This window comes from Zingiber officinale, chromosome 3A (genome assembly GCF_018446385.1).
Source record: "Zingiber officinale cultivar Zhangliang chromosome 3A, Zo_v1.1, whole genome shotgun sequence".
Taxonomy (NCBI): domain Eukaryota; kingdom Viridiplantae; phylum Streptophyta; class Magnoliopsida; order Zingiberales; family Zingiberaceae; genus Zingiber; species Zingiber officinale.
This window is the reverse complement of record NC_055990.1, coordinates 148,453,085-148,471,614: the sequence shown is the minus strand read 5'-3', so window position 1 is coordinate 148,471,614 and position 18,530 is coordinate 148,453,085. Positions and strand designations below refer to the sequence as shown.

The 18,530-nt window shown below is 41.6% G+C and overlaps 2 long non-coding RNA genes across 2 annotated transcripts; both read left to right on the top strand.

The window, feature by feature from the left end:
• The first annotated feature begins 9,263 nt into the window (after positions 1–9,263).
• LOC122054121 lies at positions 9,264–10,070 on the top strand. Its single transcript, XR_006132570.1, has 3 exons — positions 9,264–9,406; positions 9,476–9,698; positions 10,011–10,070. It is a non-coding gene; the product is annotated as an uncharacterized LOC122054121 (long non-coding RNA).
• A 6,661-nt stretch (positions 10,071–16,731) lies between these two features.
• LOC122054119 lies at positions 16,732–17,585 on the top strand. The gene is made up of 3 exons (XR_006132569.1): positions 16,732–16,943; positions 17,013–17,235; positions 17,548–17,585. It is a non-coding gene; the product is annotated as an uncharacterized LOC122054119 (long non-coding RNA).
• Positions 17,586–18,530: the final 945 nt, after the last annotated feature.

Genomic DNA, 18,530 nt, shown 5'->3' with positions numbered 1-18,530 from the left:
ACAAGGCATACTCTACACGTGTAATCACAACAGAGTAGATATCAAGAGTAGAGACTGTATATGAATTAAATAGATCATCTCTAAGTTCAAGCAAAAGAAACAAGCAGGAAAAACAGCAACTGAACACGATATAGGGTAAAGTAACCTAATTCATCCAATAATAACCATGCACTAAGTATAAGAAAATCTACATAGAGGTCAAGGAAGAAATACCCGCCTTAAAATGTAGATCATGCCAAGTAATCCCGTGTCGAAACGCTCGTCCCGAATCCAAGTCCTGCGATCACATAATATATATTTAGCTAATTACATAGGTAGTAATTAGCTAAATAAACTCCCCAAACTAATTAGGGAAAACCCTAATCGAAGTAACTCACCTAATCCCTTAATTCAACTCCTTCTAGATCCAAACATAATCCACAATCTATTAATCAATCCAAAACTCACTAATCCAAACTCATCATAAATCCACAACAACCTACATCATCATCTGCAAATAACCTAACCACCACATCTAATAACCCAACCAACAATCAATCCAATAATCCAAAGAATGATCACATAACAATCTATATTAACCAATCACCATATCCACAAATTCCAACCCAATACAAACCTCAATCCATCCAACACATACCAATAATGATCATGTATCCATTTACATAAATCATTCGCCAAATAACCATCACAAATCAACTTATCACAATCAAATTCCAAATTATAACCATTTAATCCATTTATCACCATCATTTAATCTATGTATCAACAACTAACATCAAGAATCAATCCTACATAATTCATCCACCTCCATTAATCCAACCATAATAATCCATCCAATCCACATCACACTACTCATAATTCTAAGCAGAACAAAGCCTCACAACTCATAGAAAACCTAATTTAGCCACATACAAATAAGAATCACAGCAGTATTCTACTGGAAGGACTTACTTTGAGGTTGGGCAGAATCCAGTAGCTCACCATCAAGCTAAATACTGTCCGGAAGCTACAACAGTCAATCATACACCAATTCTTCTAAGTATCAATCCAGAAAACGAAATATACAGCAACGGAGTTACAGAAAACCTAATCCACAGCACAAGATTCACCTTAACAGAACCTCACCTCCTCATCCGACAGCTTCCACAGAACCCAGCCGCAAGAATTGGAGAAGATGAAGTCCTGCTCAAGGAAGATCCATCACTAGATTGATCCGAAGCATCCTCCATCCTAGATCAGGAAAAATATCACGAAAAGAAACAAATTCACATGAGATTCTTGAACTCACAGCATTACCCAACACTGCCCTTACCTCAATCGATCACCTCCAATGGTGTCGCGTGATCCACTCCCACTGGTGATGACCTAATCTGCCCTCCAATGCCCAGATCGAAGGGGAGAAGCGAAAGGGCTTGATCGGCCTTAGCCCCGCCGTGCCCTAGCCACTGGATCACCATCACTTGCCAGCAAGAAACAGCCACCGAGACGCCAACTACGCCGGAGATAATCGATCCCCTTCGATATCCAGCGGCTCTTCCTCCGGCGACTCAACGAGGCTGCGATCGGGGTGGAGAACGCGCATCGTCGGCGTCGGGCGTTCGCGCGAGAGAGGAAAGGGAAATCGCGAGGGAGGGGGAGGCTCGGCCGAGACACGCTGGAGGAGATTGCTGCCGGCGGTGGGCTCGCGACGGCCGGTGATCGGCGAGGAAAAATCGAGAGAAAGGGGCTCGGGGCTCGGGGCTCGGGAGACAAGAAACTCGCGCCGAGGGGGGGAAGAGATTAGGGAAAGGAAGTAAATAATAAGGAATTAGGGCTAATAAATAAATACTTAGGGTTAATTTAATCAAACCTTAAGTTAATTCCTCAATCAATTCCCACTTAAAGGGTATTCCAAACGGGCCTCCACTGTACCCCGAATCCATCCCCTCGAAACGGGTCATACGGACTCCGTTTAAATCCCGAAAAATTCCGAAAAATTTCTGAAAAATCCAATAAGATTTTTCGTCCAATCACATTTATTATTTAATTTTATGATATCTCACAAAATGGGTCGAAGCCGAGCTACTAGCAAGGATAACTGAGCAGATGGTCATGAAATTCATTTAGCAGCACATTGTTTGCCAGTTTGGGATCCCGCGCTGGCTCATTTCCGATAATGGAAGACAATTCGTGGGCTAGAGGCTCAAGAAGTGGTGCGAAGGGTACGACATTCAGCAAGCCTTCACTTCGGTTGCCTACCCTCAGAGCAATGGATAGGCGGAAGTCGCCAACCAGGAAATACTTCGGATCCTGCGCGTTCGGCTCGACAACATCGGAGGGAGCTGGGTAGATGAACTCCCCAGTGTGCTATGGGTGATCCGTACGACTCTAAGGAAGGGGCTGGGGCCACGCCCTTCCACCTAGTATACGGTGGTGAAGCGGTCGTCCCCGTCGAAGTCGGAGTTGAATCCGACCGGATACAGAACTACAACAAAGACAACGCCGAGCGGAGGCTTCTGGAGCTGGACTTGGTGGACGAAGTGTGTGTTAAAGCGGTCGTCCGACTGATGGCATACTAACAAAGGATGAAGCAGAGCTACAATTGGAGGGTAATTCCAAGATCGTTTCAGGTCAACGACTTAGTGTGGAAGAAAGTAAAGTCGGTCGGCGATGTCACTAAGCTGGAAGCTCTCTGGGCCGGACCTTTCAAGGTTGTGGAGAAGCTCCGCTCGGGCGCCTACTACTTGGAGGACAAGGACGGGTGGCGACTTGAACGTCCATGGAGTGCGAACCATCTCCAGCCTTATCGAGCTGGATGAGAGGTGCGCCAATGTGATCAATGTACCTTTATGCCCCTATGTTCCTTGAATGCAGGACAGGAAATAAAAAATTAAGCTTCAAGCTTTGTGCCGAATGACATGCCCAACCGTCGAGCGGCGACGTTAAACCCTTGTCTTCATTGAACCGTCGAGCGACAACGTTAAACCCCTATCTTCACCGAACCGTTGAGTGGCGATGTAAACCCCTATCTTCACCGAACCGTCAAGCGGCGACGTTAAACCCATGTCTTCACCGAACCGTCGAGCGGTGACGTTAAACCCCTGTCTTCACCGAACCATCGAGCGACGATGTTAAACCCCTGTCTTCACCAAATCGTTGAGCGACAACGTTAAACCCCTGTCTTCATCGACGGTCGAGCGACGACCTTAAATCCCGGTCTTCATCGACGGTCGAGCGGCGACCTTAACCCCGGGTCTTCATCGATAGTCGAGCGGTGAACTTAAACCCAAGAGAAGGTGTGAACCTTGTTTGACTTCGTCAAATGGCTGATCAACAACCCGCAGGTCGCCGGGATGGCCATAATTATTGTCGGGCGGAAACACTCGAGGCCAAGCATGGAAACAAATAAATCATGAAGAAAAGCCTCGCATGGTGGGCAAGATGTTCATTTGACAAAAAGATACTGCCGAGCGGCAGGATTACGTTTGAGACACCAAAAAAACTTTTACAGGACTCCAGCTCACTTTATATAGTCAAACACATTATTAGGCATGGAGTCATTCAGCTAACTGCGGTTGATAACGCCGTCCGCCAGGGCTTCAGGGAGGTGACCCCCCGCCTTGAGCTGCTGGATGGTCCCATCAATGGCCAACTCGAACGCTCAGATGATCCGCTAGACTACTTTCTCAGTAAACTGGTTCGAGTAGAGATACTCCTATTTAATCACTGCAAATCGGCACAACTCTTCCTGTTGGTAGACCGTCAGAGCAGAACAGGAGGCCTCCAGGGCATCTTTGGCCTCCTTGAGCTTCTTATTCAGGGACTCCTCGCCAGCCGCTCGGCAGACCCGCTCGGCGATCAGATAGTCCTCGGCCTCTTTGAGCTTTTGGACGAGCCGTCGAGCCTCCTAGTTCTTCAGTTCCAGGTCGGTGATGGCCTGCTGCTTCCTTGTGGAGGCTAGATCAAGCTTTCTATCGTATGTCTTCAACTGAGTTTCGATCTGGCGCAGCCTACTAGCCTGATTGGTCGACTTCTGTTGCTCTGCCGTGAGGAGTTGTTGGGCCTTTTCTAGGTCGGCCTGCAGCTGGGTGACTGATGGTCCCTGAGAGGAAGAAGCCTCGCCCGAAAGCTTGAGTTTCTTCAGCTCTTCCTCCACGAAGGCGAGTCGTTGGCACATAGCTACGCTCTCCACCCAGTACTGCAGATAAAAAGACAAAGGTCAAGCGCTGATCGGAGGTAAGGCGTGAACTGAAAAAATGTACCCCCGTGGACATTCGCACATGCCTGTTACCGAGTTGCCCAGGAGACATCGTGGGCGCTCAGGCCCTCGCCTCCTCCCAAACACCAGCCAGCGGCCCGCGGATCAGGATCTTATGTTCGGGGACGGTCGGACGGGCACTCTGCTCGAGATAGTCCTCCATCGGAAGGTTAATAGTCGTCGTCACCGATCGCTGGCCGCTCGGATCTGACGAGGAGGAGATTGCCGGACCGGATCAAGTAGCGGTTGACGCGGGGTCAATCCTGGACACCCGAGGCCTTCGTAGGGTCTAGAGCGGCGGTAAAAAGGAGACCGAGAGGGCAGCAATGACCTCTGATGACGGTTCGACCAGGGTGTTGGTGCAGTTAGCACTAACGATCTAACTCAAGTTTTGATGAATGACAAAATAGGTTAAGTTAGTTTCATTGTTATCTAACACCCTGACCGAGTGTGCAGGAGAAGCCTAGACAGGTCGACGGGCTAACCTGATGTCTAGCACGAAGCCCAGTTAGGTCGACGGGCCGACCGGATAGTTGGCACGAAGTCCAAACGAGTCGATGGGCTAACCAGATAGCTGGCACGAAGCCCAGACGGGTCGAAGGGCTGACCGGACGTCTGGTAGATAAGTGAAGGTAAGTCACTGGAGAGGAGTGACTGTGAGGACGCGTTCCGGGGAAGGGAACATTAGACGTCAATCCGACTTAGACCCATTTCGGATATCTAAGTCGAGATCGCGACTAGATTCCGGTCTCGAGGAGACGGAATCTAGCTAATACTCTACTTGTTAATTTTAAACTATGCCAACACTTTTTTTTACAGGATATATATCGTATTTTTGCCTCCGGACTAATGTTTTCTTGCAGGAAGGAAGTTGTTGGAAAATCAAGGTCCGAGAGCCCCGGATGGATCCGAGAGCCCCGGATGGATCCGAGCGCCCGAAGGTGAATTTTATCCACAACGTCACATCGCCACATGTAGTGCACTGGTTGGCTTGGCTACATCATATTCAGGGCGCCCGAAAGGATCCAGGTGCCCCGAACCTCCTATATAAGGGTAAAAGCTGAAGCTCAACACAACAATGAAAGATCTACTCCTCTATGCTCTTGTGACGCTGCAAAAGCTCTCCGACAATAGTACTATTTCTGTTTCTGTTATTTTTATTGTTGGCTTCTTTTTATTCGCTAATTAATTCCTGTACTTAATTTGTAATCAAACTTTTCGAATTATTAGTGTTTGCCCATTGAAAGCATCCTTGCGTGCGGGCCTTGGAGTAGAAGTCGCCAAAGGTTCCGAACCAAGTAAATCTTTGTGTTTACTTTGGCTTAATTATTTTCTGCTGCTTACTCTCGAATTTTTAATCGCTATTCACCCCCCCTCTAGCGAATATCTCGATCCAACAAGTGGTATCAGAGCAGGTACCACTCTGATTTGGTGCAACCACCAATCAGACAAGGGGGTGAAACCTTTCTTTATTTTTTTTTCGATTTTCAGTTTTTCGCTTTATTCCAAACTGGTATTATTACCTTTTTGAAAATTTTCTTTCGTTGCTATTAATCTGATTTGGTGCAACACCAATTCAGTTTTCCAGTTTATCTTTTCTTCTCCCACACTACTAATCCAAGACTAAGTCTTGGGACTCTCTTTGTCTATTTTTTCCTTGTGTGCAGGTTAATTATGTCTCAAATTGAAGGCTTCAGTACAGTACGTCCTCCCCTATTCAACGGGGATGATTTTTCGTCCTGGAAGAAGCGGATGGAGGTTTATCTGAAGACTGATTTCGACCAATGGTTCAGCGCCACGAAAGGTTATAAAGCACCAGTCGATAACTCCGGAATTCCACTGGACCCGGAATAGTGGACTCCGGACATGAAGAAGAAAGCATCAACGGATTTCAAAGCACTCAACACGCTTCAATGCGAACTGACGAAGGAAGAATTGAACTAGGTAGGAATGCACCAGAATGCAAAGGAATTGTGGGACAAACTGATCGAACTATACAAAGGGACAAGCGACACAAAGGTAACGAAGCGTGATCTTTTGTTAAATAAATTATTTAACATTAAAATGTAGGAAGGAGAAATGGCAAGTCAGCTTCACACAAGGATCAAGGACATCCTCAACGGACTCCACGCGATAGGCCATTAAATGGAGAACCGAGATTTAATAAGATATGCGTTAAATTCCTTTCCACGTAACACCTTGTGGCCATCCATCGTGGATGCCTACAAGATTTCAAAAAATTTATCAAAATTAAAATTAGATGAACTGTTTTGCGAATTAGAATTGCACGAGCAAACTAACGTCGGGATCGAGAAAGGTGTAGCTTTGTTTGCAGGTTCATCCAAGGAAAGGATGAAAAACAAGCCTGAGGTTGAGGATGAGTTTGACCAGGAATCTGAAGACGAAGAATACCTTGTGAACCTGGTAAAAAAAATGTTCACTAGGAGAAAGAAAAGATTCAGCAAGAAGGACTTGCAAAAGATCAACTCTCCAAACGAACCGAGGAACATGACCTGCTTTGGATGCAACAAGAAGGACCACTACAAGAACGAGTGCCCGAAACTGAAGAGCGACAAGACAAAGACATCCAAAAAGAAGGCTCTCAAAGCAACTTGGGATGACTCTTCCTTAGACGAATCGGAGGCCGAAGATCAGAAGCACTAGAGCCACCTCGTGCTGATGGCCCTCGAAGCAGAGTCGAAGGACGAATCAGAAGACGGGTCCGAATCCGAATCGAGCCACGTGTCCGTACTCGTTTCCGAAGGTCTCGACGAGGTAAACTTTAATTTGAATAGAAAATTCTTTAAAATTATTGCATGTCTAAATAGTAAATTAATTATATTAGAAAAAGAAAATAAATTGCTCCTTGAGAAAAATCAAAACCTCAAGGAACAAATCACAAATCCAAATCCAACTCAAGACCTAACACTTGAAGAGGAAAATTTATCACTAAAAGTAGAAATTAATAAATTAAAAGAACTCTTAGAAAAGTTTACAACAAGATCTAAGAATTTAGATTTAATTTTAAATAACCAAAAAGCAATATACAACAAAACCAGACTTGACTACAAGTCAAGTTCAAATAAAACATTTAAATCATTAATAACTCAACACAAACAATCAAGTAAAGCTTGAGTTCCAAAAGCGTGCCTAACCACGCAAGTAGGACTTAACCAATACTACATACCCAAAGAAAAAATATATTATGTAAAATCAAATAAATCAACTCAAAAACCAAAATACAAACCTAGACCAACAAATTCAAAATCTAAATATTTTAAACCCCACCAAGACTTAGAATATCATCAAGTCAATTATAACTACAAAAAGAACAGACATAAACTAAGAACTAAAATTCAAAAATAAAAGCCAATAATTTAAGGGGAGGCTCCAGAATAGCCGACACCTCCAAAATTAACCTACCCAACAGGGTAAGTCAAACTAACCTACCCGACAGGGTAATTATGACTAGTTAAAAAGGGACCAAGTTTAACTTGACCTATGGTACTGGTGAAATTTTGGATGATGGTACGTTAGAGAAGCTTAGTTTATGCATATCTAGGAAGATATGACTTCAACCTGGTGCATTTGACTAAGTGGAACTAACCGAAGCTACCCTTTATGAATCCTAACCAGTTAGACCAAGATTTTGTATTAAGTTCAGTGGATAGGACTATTTGGAAAACCTCGAAGGCATGATTACTCTAATGATGTCCAAGTGACTCACCATAACTCAGAAGTTTATCCGAATAATGCCTATTTGTTGAGCCCAAAGCTAAACCTGAATCTAACACATAGTTAAACCAAACCATAAAATTGAATCTAACTCATTTCACAAAATTATAGTATTCCCTGATTGAAAACGTAGATCGGGTGAGATGACTAAGGACTCAATAAAATTAAATCAATTAATTAAATTAAAATAAAATTAAATGGAAATTAAATTAAAAAAATCATTTAAAAACTTTAAAAAATTATTTTTTTAAAAAAACTTTAAAAATCATTTTAAAAAAAAACTTTAAAAATTATTTAAAAAATTCCTTTAAAAACTTTAAAAATTATTTTAAAAAACTATAAAAGGAAATCACTTTAAAAATTATATTTTAAAAAAACTTTAAAAATTATTTTAAAAACTTGAAAAAATTATTTTAAAAACTTTACAAATTTATTTTTTTAAAAAATTTTAAAAATCATTTTAAAAAGTATTTTAAAAACTTTAAAAAATTATTTCAAAAATTATTTTTAAAACTTTAACAAATTATTTTAAAAAAACTTTAAAAATCATTTTAAAAATTAATTTAAAAACTTAAAAAAAAATTATTTTAAAAACTTAAAAAAATTTATTTTAAAAACTTTAAAAATTATTTTAAAAAAAACTTTAAAAATTATTTTAAAAAAATTTTAAAAATTATTTTAAAAACTTTAAAAAATTATTTTAAAAACTTTAAAAAATTATTTTAAAAACTTTAAAAAATTATTTTAAAAATTATTTTAAAAACTTTAAAAAATTATTTTAAAAATCATTTTAAAAACTTTAAAAAATCATTTTAAGAATTATTTTAAAAACTTTAAATGTAAAATATCAGAAAATAGGCGAATATTAATAAGGGAATTTTCTGGAATTTTAGGTCATTTTTCGGGAATTTTTTAGAGCTCGTATGGACGAGTTAACGGGGACAAGAACGGGGCCCGGGAAAGCCTGTTTAGGCTACCCCATTTAGGCGAGGAAAAGTTATTTATTTTCTTTTCCTTTTTATTTGTTTTTCTTTTCTCTTTTATTCCTCTCCCCGACGCCGTTCATTTCTTCTCCCCCGACGCCGAGCCGCACCCTCTCCTTGCCCTAACCGCCGGCCGCGGTGCTTTTCTCCTCTTCTCCCCTCTCCTTCGCCGAAGCCAGGCCGCCGACGACGAGAGCCACCCTAGCCGCCAGCCACCGAGACCCCCCTCTCTTCCTCTCCTCTGGCCGAAGCGACACCACTGTTCTTCTTCTTCTTCTCTACCTAGCACCGACCGTGATTTCCTCTGCCGATGATGCCACCCGAGCCTTCCCGGCGAAGTTGCCACAGCCGACGGCGAGCCCTAGTTCTTCACCGTGCCTTAGTCCTCACCACCGGATCTTATTTTTTTCGCCATCAGAAGCCGGCAGAGACGAAGAAGTGTATCAAGATGGTAGGCATTATGTTTCATTTGATGGTTGAGATGTATGGGATCGATTCATATTTTTCCCTTGCTCACCAGCGACATTAGGTTGTTGAAGTAAATTGGTTGTGGAATTTTCTTCCGGCAGCAACCATCTGTGGTTGAGAATTGAACAGAGGAAGAATTCCAAGAGGTGAGGTTCTGTGCACTGGGGTATTCGGGTGGTGGACAACATGTTTGAACAGGGCAGAGAGGTAAATTCCAGTAGGGTTTCTTTGCCGGCAGCACTTCAACCAGTAACCCTATTGGCTGTGAACTTGAGGTATGATGTAGGAATCTTAATACATTTTGTAATTGATGAGGTCTATAAATTTAGAATGGAACATGTGGTTAATCATGTTTTAGATTCAGGTGTACTTGGATTTAGGTTTTTGGATTTCTATCTAATGGTTTGTTTAGAGGTAAGGTGTATAAATTTGTTCTGGTATCAGGTTCGTATTTGGAAGAGTTTAAGTTGATTTAGGTTTAGACCTAAATCAAATTTTATAGTGGAACGAATTAGGGTTCTGGTAAATAAGGAATTTTCTTTAGCTATGTGATATATATGTAGCTAAATTAAATGTGGTTATTACAGGACCTGGTCGCGAGACGAGTATCTCGATATCGGATTGGACCTTTCTATTTTCGGAGGCGGGTACTTTTGACTTATGTCATTTGATATGCTTAGTAATTAAATTAACAGGTTGCATTAATTGTGTTTCTTATCTGTTTCGGTTAATCACTACCCAGATCTTACATGCTTGATTGATTGATTGGTTTTGCATCTCAGGTATATTTTACCTGTTTATACATGCTTATAGGGGTAGTGATATACCATGCTTTACCATGTTCAGGACCTAGGTTTTATACCTTCTGTATACCTTTGGATTGTTTTGGATTCGTTGACCTATGATGCATTTTTATATATGTATGGATTAGGTCAGGATGTTTATATGGTTATTGCCATGCATCATTTGCATGATTGCATGCTGTGCGATAGTCCGCTCCATTATTGTTGAGCACATCGCCAGTTACATGGATCTGCACACACCACCACTCATGGGTTAGTGGTCGATTCGGGCAGAGTGTTGTGCAGGGACTCGTTAGGCACCGTTGGTCCGCCATGGGTAGTGTGACACAACGTGTTATCCGGGATTCCTCCCGTCATTGTGTACCGGAAGTTGAGCATTGCGCGCCCCCATCTATGATTTGGGGTAGGAGGATAGGTGTACTCGACAACATCCCGTCCACTCGGTCACTCATCGTGAGTAGTGACGACAGAGTGCACGGTTGTCATAGCCCTACCCACCCGGCCTCACTTTTGTGTGACGTCGAGGGGTGACCAGACGCATCATTGGCATCATATGCATGATGCATTTATTGCTGTGTTTGCTGCATTTACATTTATATGCTGCATATTGTTTGGATGCCTATGTTTGACATGCATGATTCCTATACCACTCGGACTGTTTGACCTTATACTCAGGACCTGTTAGTACATTCTCTCTGCTTACTTCAGATGCATATTTATATCTTTCTTATATCGAGACACGCATGATTAGTGTTAGGTGTTATTTCTTTACTTTGCATATCAATTGTACTGCCGAGTGTTGGACTCACCCCGCCTCCATTGTTGATATTTTCAGGTTGATGCTGTCAGGAGAGAGTTCCAGTTGTTGGTCCCTGCAGACCTCGAGGATAGGATTTGGTTTCCGTTTTGGTTTCTTTTCTGTTCTAGACTATTTAAAACTTGTTATGTTTTAGATTTATTCCACCTATGGACGTTGTATGGATTTTATGATGTCGATGAAATTGGATTTGGTTTTATTCTACTACATGCCTGCCTGGACGGCAGAAGAGGTAAGTTTGTCGGATTTGAGCTTTACGAGTGTAGTGGAGTAGGGTGGATTTCGAGTCAGAGTATTATTACTGCGTGGTTGTGTCAGCCAGAGGCTGAATATATATATAAACTGCGTGGTGATTGATTTTATTTATTGTTATGACTCCAGTCGCCTGTGGCTGAGTATTTAGTGCTTGTAGAAATTTTTGATTGTTCGCCGTACAGGGGAGATGCTGCCGAAATTTTCTCGGACAGGGACTCCTCTGGGGGCGTGACAATTTAGTGGTATCAGAGCAGGTATACGATACTTGCTATATGTTTTGGATTTTCGAGATTTATCTGATACCAATTTATTTGGTATCAGAGCGCTAATTTTACGATCTTTGTTTTCGTATTTGGAACATTTGAGATAACCTGATACCAATTTGTTGGTATCAAAGCGCTAAGGTTTGGCGATACTTGTTTTGATTTTCAGTATTTGGTTGATACCAATTTATTGGTATCAGTGCGGGTTATGATACCTGCTTTTGGTATTCTGGATTTTTGGGTTAGCCCAAGTTTGCGAGTCAAACTGGGTAGTTATTTTGGATTACATGGATTTTTCCATTATGTGTATGTGTTGGAGTTCTGTTTCGGATTATATGGATTTCCGATGTTTCTCGTTCGGAATTTTGAGGTCAGAAGTTGGGGACTGGACAGCGATGGAATATCTCCAGACGGCATATAGGTATGATGTTTAATTTTATAGTTTATGTCAGGTATTAGCATTCTTTATTTAGTACCTGTCTGGTTGCTGTAGCACATATTACTTGTGATGGGTTAGCCATTGAGGATGGTTGACCTTAATAGAGATAAAAGATTATAATTTCTGGTGATTTTTCTTATCATACCATTAGTAGTGTTAGCTTCTGTTACTACTAGTAGGAGATGGAGGCACATACTAGCCTTTGCTATTGTTAGCTGGGTAGTGGATGATACCTACATATTCCTGTTGACTTAGCCAGGAGAGTTTTATACTCATATCTTTTGGATGTTAGGGTATCAGGTACGATGGAAATTGATCATTGGGGGTTACCATGTTTGATCATTGTTGAGAATGGTTTGAGGTTGAGGGATATTGTGAGATCATATATTATGATATGTTGATTTCTAATGATTTATGAGAGTAAATGTTATGTGGTTGTTTGATGATCAATTACTAGATATTTGTTTTGATGATCTATTAGTGGATAACTATTTTGATGATTTATATTTGGGTTGTCATTGATGGTGACATAGTTAGTGTCATTTATAATATTCACAGGTTTGATGAATATGGTTGGTGATCAGATTATAAATTGGGTGCTAGAGAGTTTATGGTTGAGTGTGCCTATGAGATTTTAATAATCTGGTTAGTTGTGGTTAGTTAAAAGGATGATAAAATGGATAATTGCTTCCTCTGATATGGGACTATGTGGATAAATAATGATTTGATGTTTTGAATGCTAACTTGCCCTCATGGGGAGTAGAGACTGATTCATCTGATATTATGTGGGCTGATATTTTTGAGGATGAAAATGAGAGTGTCTTGATGTTCCTAAATATTGACTTTTTCTTTTGGGTTGTACACATTTATACATATGATATTATGTGGTTGGATATACCTTAGTTGCTTGTGGAGGATTAAGGTATTCTTGATTAGTTAGTAGATGAATGATTTAGTTTGTTGGGTGATCAGTAGAGGATTGCCATATTCTATTTTTAGAGTTTCGAACCTTTAGGTTATTTGTGCTTAGTTATGTATCTAGAGCACATTTGAGTACATGTTTTGTACTGACGTGAAAATGACTGATTTAGCCATATATCATTATCGGCTTGGATAGGTTATAAAGGATCGATGTATCCTATTCCATGAAGATTTTGACCATGGATTGGATATACCTGGTGGGATAACTTAGAGGGTGCTTTGGGATATGTGACCCGCTGATGTAAGGAAGTGTAGAGCTAATTGCTTAACACTTATGGGATACAATCGCTACTAGTGTAAACTGGGAGAGTATATTTGGATTTATGATGATAAAATTTTTCCCATTGGATATAGTCTTGGTAGTTTATGACATTGACTGGCAATGTTATACCACGGTGTGTATATTTTTCTTGTCCGATACCAGTTCCTTTGAACCTAGAGCAGGGTTGTTACTGGATAATTAGGCTGCTTTATTTTGGGTTGCCTTTGATTGATGTATTCATGCTTGATACATATGCATGAATTTTGTTTAGATATACCGGTAACCCATGAGTGTTGGTAGCATAAGGTTGGTCTCTTTGATTGAGCTGGTATGTTGATTTTGCATGTATATCATGATTGTTTTGGGTTGTAGGAGTCCTGTGGTAGACTGTCCATTTGCAAGTAGTATATGTATCCATGTTCTGATATGATTTGAAGGTTCCTTGTGGATCATAGATATGTAGTTGGGTGTATGTATCTGGAGGTATTATTGAAGATATCTTGTTGATTAAATCCGAGATGTAGTATAAGTACATCGGTGGTGTTTTGATGGAGGCATTTTGTCGATTTAATCTGAGTTGTGATATGTACATATGTGTTTGGTGTGGTATCTGAGGTATCTTTTTGATTATGTTTGATATGTGAGTGCACCTGGGTTTAGTATGTTTTATTGGAAGTATATGTTGGTTATACTCTTGGCATAGGTGAAGATATGTCATGTGAGTGTTGTTTGAGGTGTATTGTTAATTTTACCTACATTGATTTTTGCACACGTGTTCGGTATGTATTGTTGGAGGTATCATACTGAATATACCGGAGTTGTGAGTATGTTTGGTGTATAATAATTGGAGGTTTTTGTTGATCATACATATGTTGTGTGAGCATGTGTGCTAGGTGTATTATTGGTAGCAGTATGATGATTCTACTTATACTGAATGCAGAATGTGGAGTGACTGCATTATGTCATTTGTTGGATTAACTCATCAACTAATTCTCCTATCAGTGGATGACCCACTAGGACGCTGATAGAGTTGATGATGGATTTGATTAGTTTACTAGGTTGTTATAGCCTAGGCTAACCACAGTGATTTGTGGTAGAGAGATCTTGTACAGTCTCTAGCTGGATAGTTAGGTTTCTTGGGGTACTTATGTATTATTTTGTGGCGGAGAGTTGCTCCCACATATTACAGATTGCTTGTAGCGAAGCATTGCCCCTATATTTATTGCGATACATATTTCAGATTATTTGTAGTGGAGTGTTACTCCTACATATTGAGGATTTCTTGTGGTAGAGCGTTGCTCCCACATATGTGGTATTTCCTGTGATGGAGCGTTGCTCTCACCCTGGAGGATTTATTCTTTGGTGATTTATGTTATTGATGATCAGATTTTGTTTTGATTTATTATTGGAGATCTTATGGATAGGAATGACTGTGATACGGACATTATGTGTATTGGTTTTTGCCATATAGGCTTACAGTACCTTAGATATTTTCAGGGACTCGATGATCCCGGTATGTCGAGGATGTTTGGATAGGTGTCCATTATCTTTGTGGACGATGTTGTGATTTATTACGGATCCGAGGTGAGTCACGTACACTATCTTTGTATAGATCTAGAGATGATTCGACGAGAACATCTATATGTGATTATCAGTAGTGTTGGTTTGGATTGTCTTTTGTTATGATGTTTGGGACACACGGTCACCAGTAGGAGTGTACCGTGGTTCCACAGGAGATAGAGGTTGTTACCGTTGGGAGCAGCCGAAATCAGTGTAGGAGATCCGCAGTCTTTTGTGACTCGCAGGATATTACAGACCTTTCGTCGAGGGTTTCTTCCGCATAGCTATGCTACTTTCACGCGTGACCATGAAAGACGTGAAGTTTACTTGGACTAAGGATTGCAAGACCAGCTTCTAGGAGCTGAAGCGGAGACTAGTGTCGGCTTTGATTTTTGATTTTTACCTTCGGAAGAGGACGAATTTTGTCCTCTACACCGACGCGTCTATACAGGGTATAGGTGCTGTTCTGATGTAGCACGGTAGAGTATTCTCATATGCTTCTCGATAGTTGAGGGAGCCTGAGAAGAAAATACTCAGTTCATAATCTGGAGTTGGCTGCTATTATTTTTGTCCTGAAGATTTGGCGGCAGTACCTGTATGATATTACATTGAGATTCTCACTGACCATCGGAGTCTCAAATATCTGTTCACTCAGAAGGAACTTAATCTTCGACCGAGGAGATAGATAGAGTTCCTGAAGAATTATGATTGTACCATTAGCTATCACCTGGGAAAAACTAATGTGGTTACCGATGCACTTAGCTAGAGGTCCAGAGGGACTTTAGCTTGCCACCGAGTTGTAGTCACAGATTTGATTTAGGATTTCTCTGAGTTAGACATTGAGGAGCAGGGCAGACAGAGCAGGGTATTCTTGTTACGATGGTTGCTCAGTTGTCGATCAGGAAGAGAATCCGAGAGACCCAGTTGTTGAGACCTTATAGAGCTCAACGTGAGGCAGAGTGGTCCATATTATCAGACAGAGAATGTCAGAGGCATAAGACTGCCAGAAGTGTTATGCTGACCGGAGTCGGAGACCTTTAGAGTTCTCCATTTGCGACCAGGTATTTCTGCGAGTTTCACCCACGAAAGGGGTGAAGAGATTTGGCCTCAGAGGTAAGCTAGCTCCGCGGTACATTGGCCCTTTCGAGATTTTGGAGAGGATCGGAGCAGTAGCTTACCGATTGGCACTACCACCGTCCCTGTCAGGCGTCCACGATGTATTCCACGTATCTATGCTGAGGAGATACGTACCTGATCCGACGCATGTGCTGGTTGATATTCCAGTTCCAGTTCAGCCTGACATTATTTATGAGGAGGTTCCGGTAAGGATTTTGGATCGGAAAGAGTGTAAGTTGTGGAACAAGACTATCCGGCTGGTTAAAGTCGGATGACAGCATCATTCAGACGAGGAGATTACTTGGGAGCTCGAGGATACGATCCGAGCTCGATATCCCCATCTTTTTACTGGAGGTATGTGATTTATTTACCGTTCAGCATTTATACTCTATATCTGTTGTTAGTACTTGCTGATGGTAGATAACGAAATTTGGGGACCAAATTTTTATTAGTGGGGGAGAATATAAAATATCAGAAAATAGGCGAATATTAATAAGGGAATTTTCTGAAATTTTAGGTCATTTTTCGGGAATTTTTCAGAGCTCGTATGGACGAGTTAACGGGGACAAGAACGGGGCCCGGGAAAGCCTGTTTAGGCTACCCCATTTAGGCGAGGAAAAGTTATTTATTTTCTTTTCCTTTTTATTTGTTTTTCTTTTCTCTTTTATTCCTCTCCCCGACGCCGTTCATTTCTTCTCCCCGACGCGAGCCGCACCCTCTCCTTGCCCTAACCGCCGGCGTGCCCTCTCCGCCGGCCACTCGGCGGTTCTTCTCCTTCCTCTTCTCCTCGAGACCCCCCTCTCTTCCTATCCTCCGGCCGAAGCGACACCACTGTTCTTCTTCTTCTTCTCTACCTAGCACCGGCCGTGATTTTTCTCTGCCGATGATGCCACCCGAGCCTTCCCGGCGAAGTTGCCACAGCCGACGGCGAGCCCTAGTTCTTCACCGTGCCTTAGTCCTCACCACCGGATCTTATTTTTTTCGCCATCAGAAGCCGGCAGAGACGAAGAAGTGTATCAAGATGGTAGGCATTATGTTTCATTTGATGGTTGAGATGTATGGGATCGATTCATATTTTTCCCTTGCTCACCAGCGACATTAGGTTGTTGAAGTAAATTGGTTGTGGAATTTTCTTCCGGCAGCAACCATCTGTGGTTGAGAATTGAACAGAGGAAGAATTCCAAGAGGTGAGGTTCTGTGCACTGGGGTATTCGGGTGGTGGACAACATGTTTGAACAGGGCAGAGAGGTAAATTCCAGTAGGGTTTCTTTGTCGGCAGCACTTCAACCAGTAACCCTATTGGCTGTGAACTTGAGGTATGATGTAGGAATCTTAATACATTTTGTAATTGATGAGGTCTATAAATTTAGAATGGAACATGTGGTTAATCATGTTTTAGATTCAGGTGTACTTGGATTTAGGTTTTTGGATTTCTATCTAATGGTTTGTTTAGAGGTAAGGTGTATAAATTTGTTCTGGTATCAGGTTCGTATTTGGAAGAGTTTAAGGTGATTTAGGTTTAGACCTAAATCAAATTTTATAGTGGAACGAATTAGGGTTCTGGTAAATAAGGAATTTTCTTTAGCTATGTGATATATATGTAGCTAAATTAAATGTGGTTATTACAGGACCTGGTCGCGAGACGAGTATCTCGATATCGGATTGGACCTTTCTATTTTCGGAGGCGGGTACTTTTGACTTATGTCATTTGATATGCTTAGTAATTAAATTAACAGGTTGCATTAATTGTGTTTCTTATCTGTTTCGGTTAATCACTACCCAGATCTTACATGCTTGATTGATTGATTGGTTTTGCATCTCAGGTATATTTTACCTGTTTATACATGCTTATAGGGGTAGTGATATACCATGCTTTACCATGTTCAGGACCTAGGTTTTATACCTTCTGTATACCTTTGGATTGTTTTGGATTCGTTGACCTATGATGCATTTTTATATATGTATGGATTAGGTCAGGATGTTTATATGGTTATTGCCATGCATCATTTGCATGATTGCATGCTGTGCGATAGTCCGCTCCATTATTGTTGAGCACATCGCCAGTTACATGGATCTGCACACACCACCACTCATGGGTTAGTGGTCGATTCAGGCTGAGTGTGTTGTAGCAGGGACTCTGTTAGGCACCGTTGGTCCGCTCATGGGTAGTGTGACACAACGTGTTATCCGGCAGGGATTCCTCCCCGTCATTGTGTACCGGGAGTTGAGAGCATTGCGCTCCCCCATCTATGATTTGGGGTAGGAGGATAGGTGTACTCCGACAGCATCCCGTCCACTCGGTCACTCATCAGGAGTAGTGACGACAGAGTGCACGGTTGTCATAGCCCTACCCACTCGGCCTCACTTTTGTATGAGACGATCGACTGGCGTCAGGGGTGACCAGGACGCATCATTGGCATCATATGCATGATGCATTTATTGCTTGTGTTTGCTGCATTTATATGCTGCATATTGTTTGGATGCCTATGTTTGACATGATTCCTATACCACTCGGACTGTTTGACCTTATACTCAGGACCTGGTTAGTACAACATTCTCCTGTTTACTTCAGATGCATATTTATATCTTTCTTATATCAGGAGACTGTACG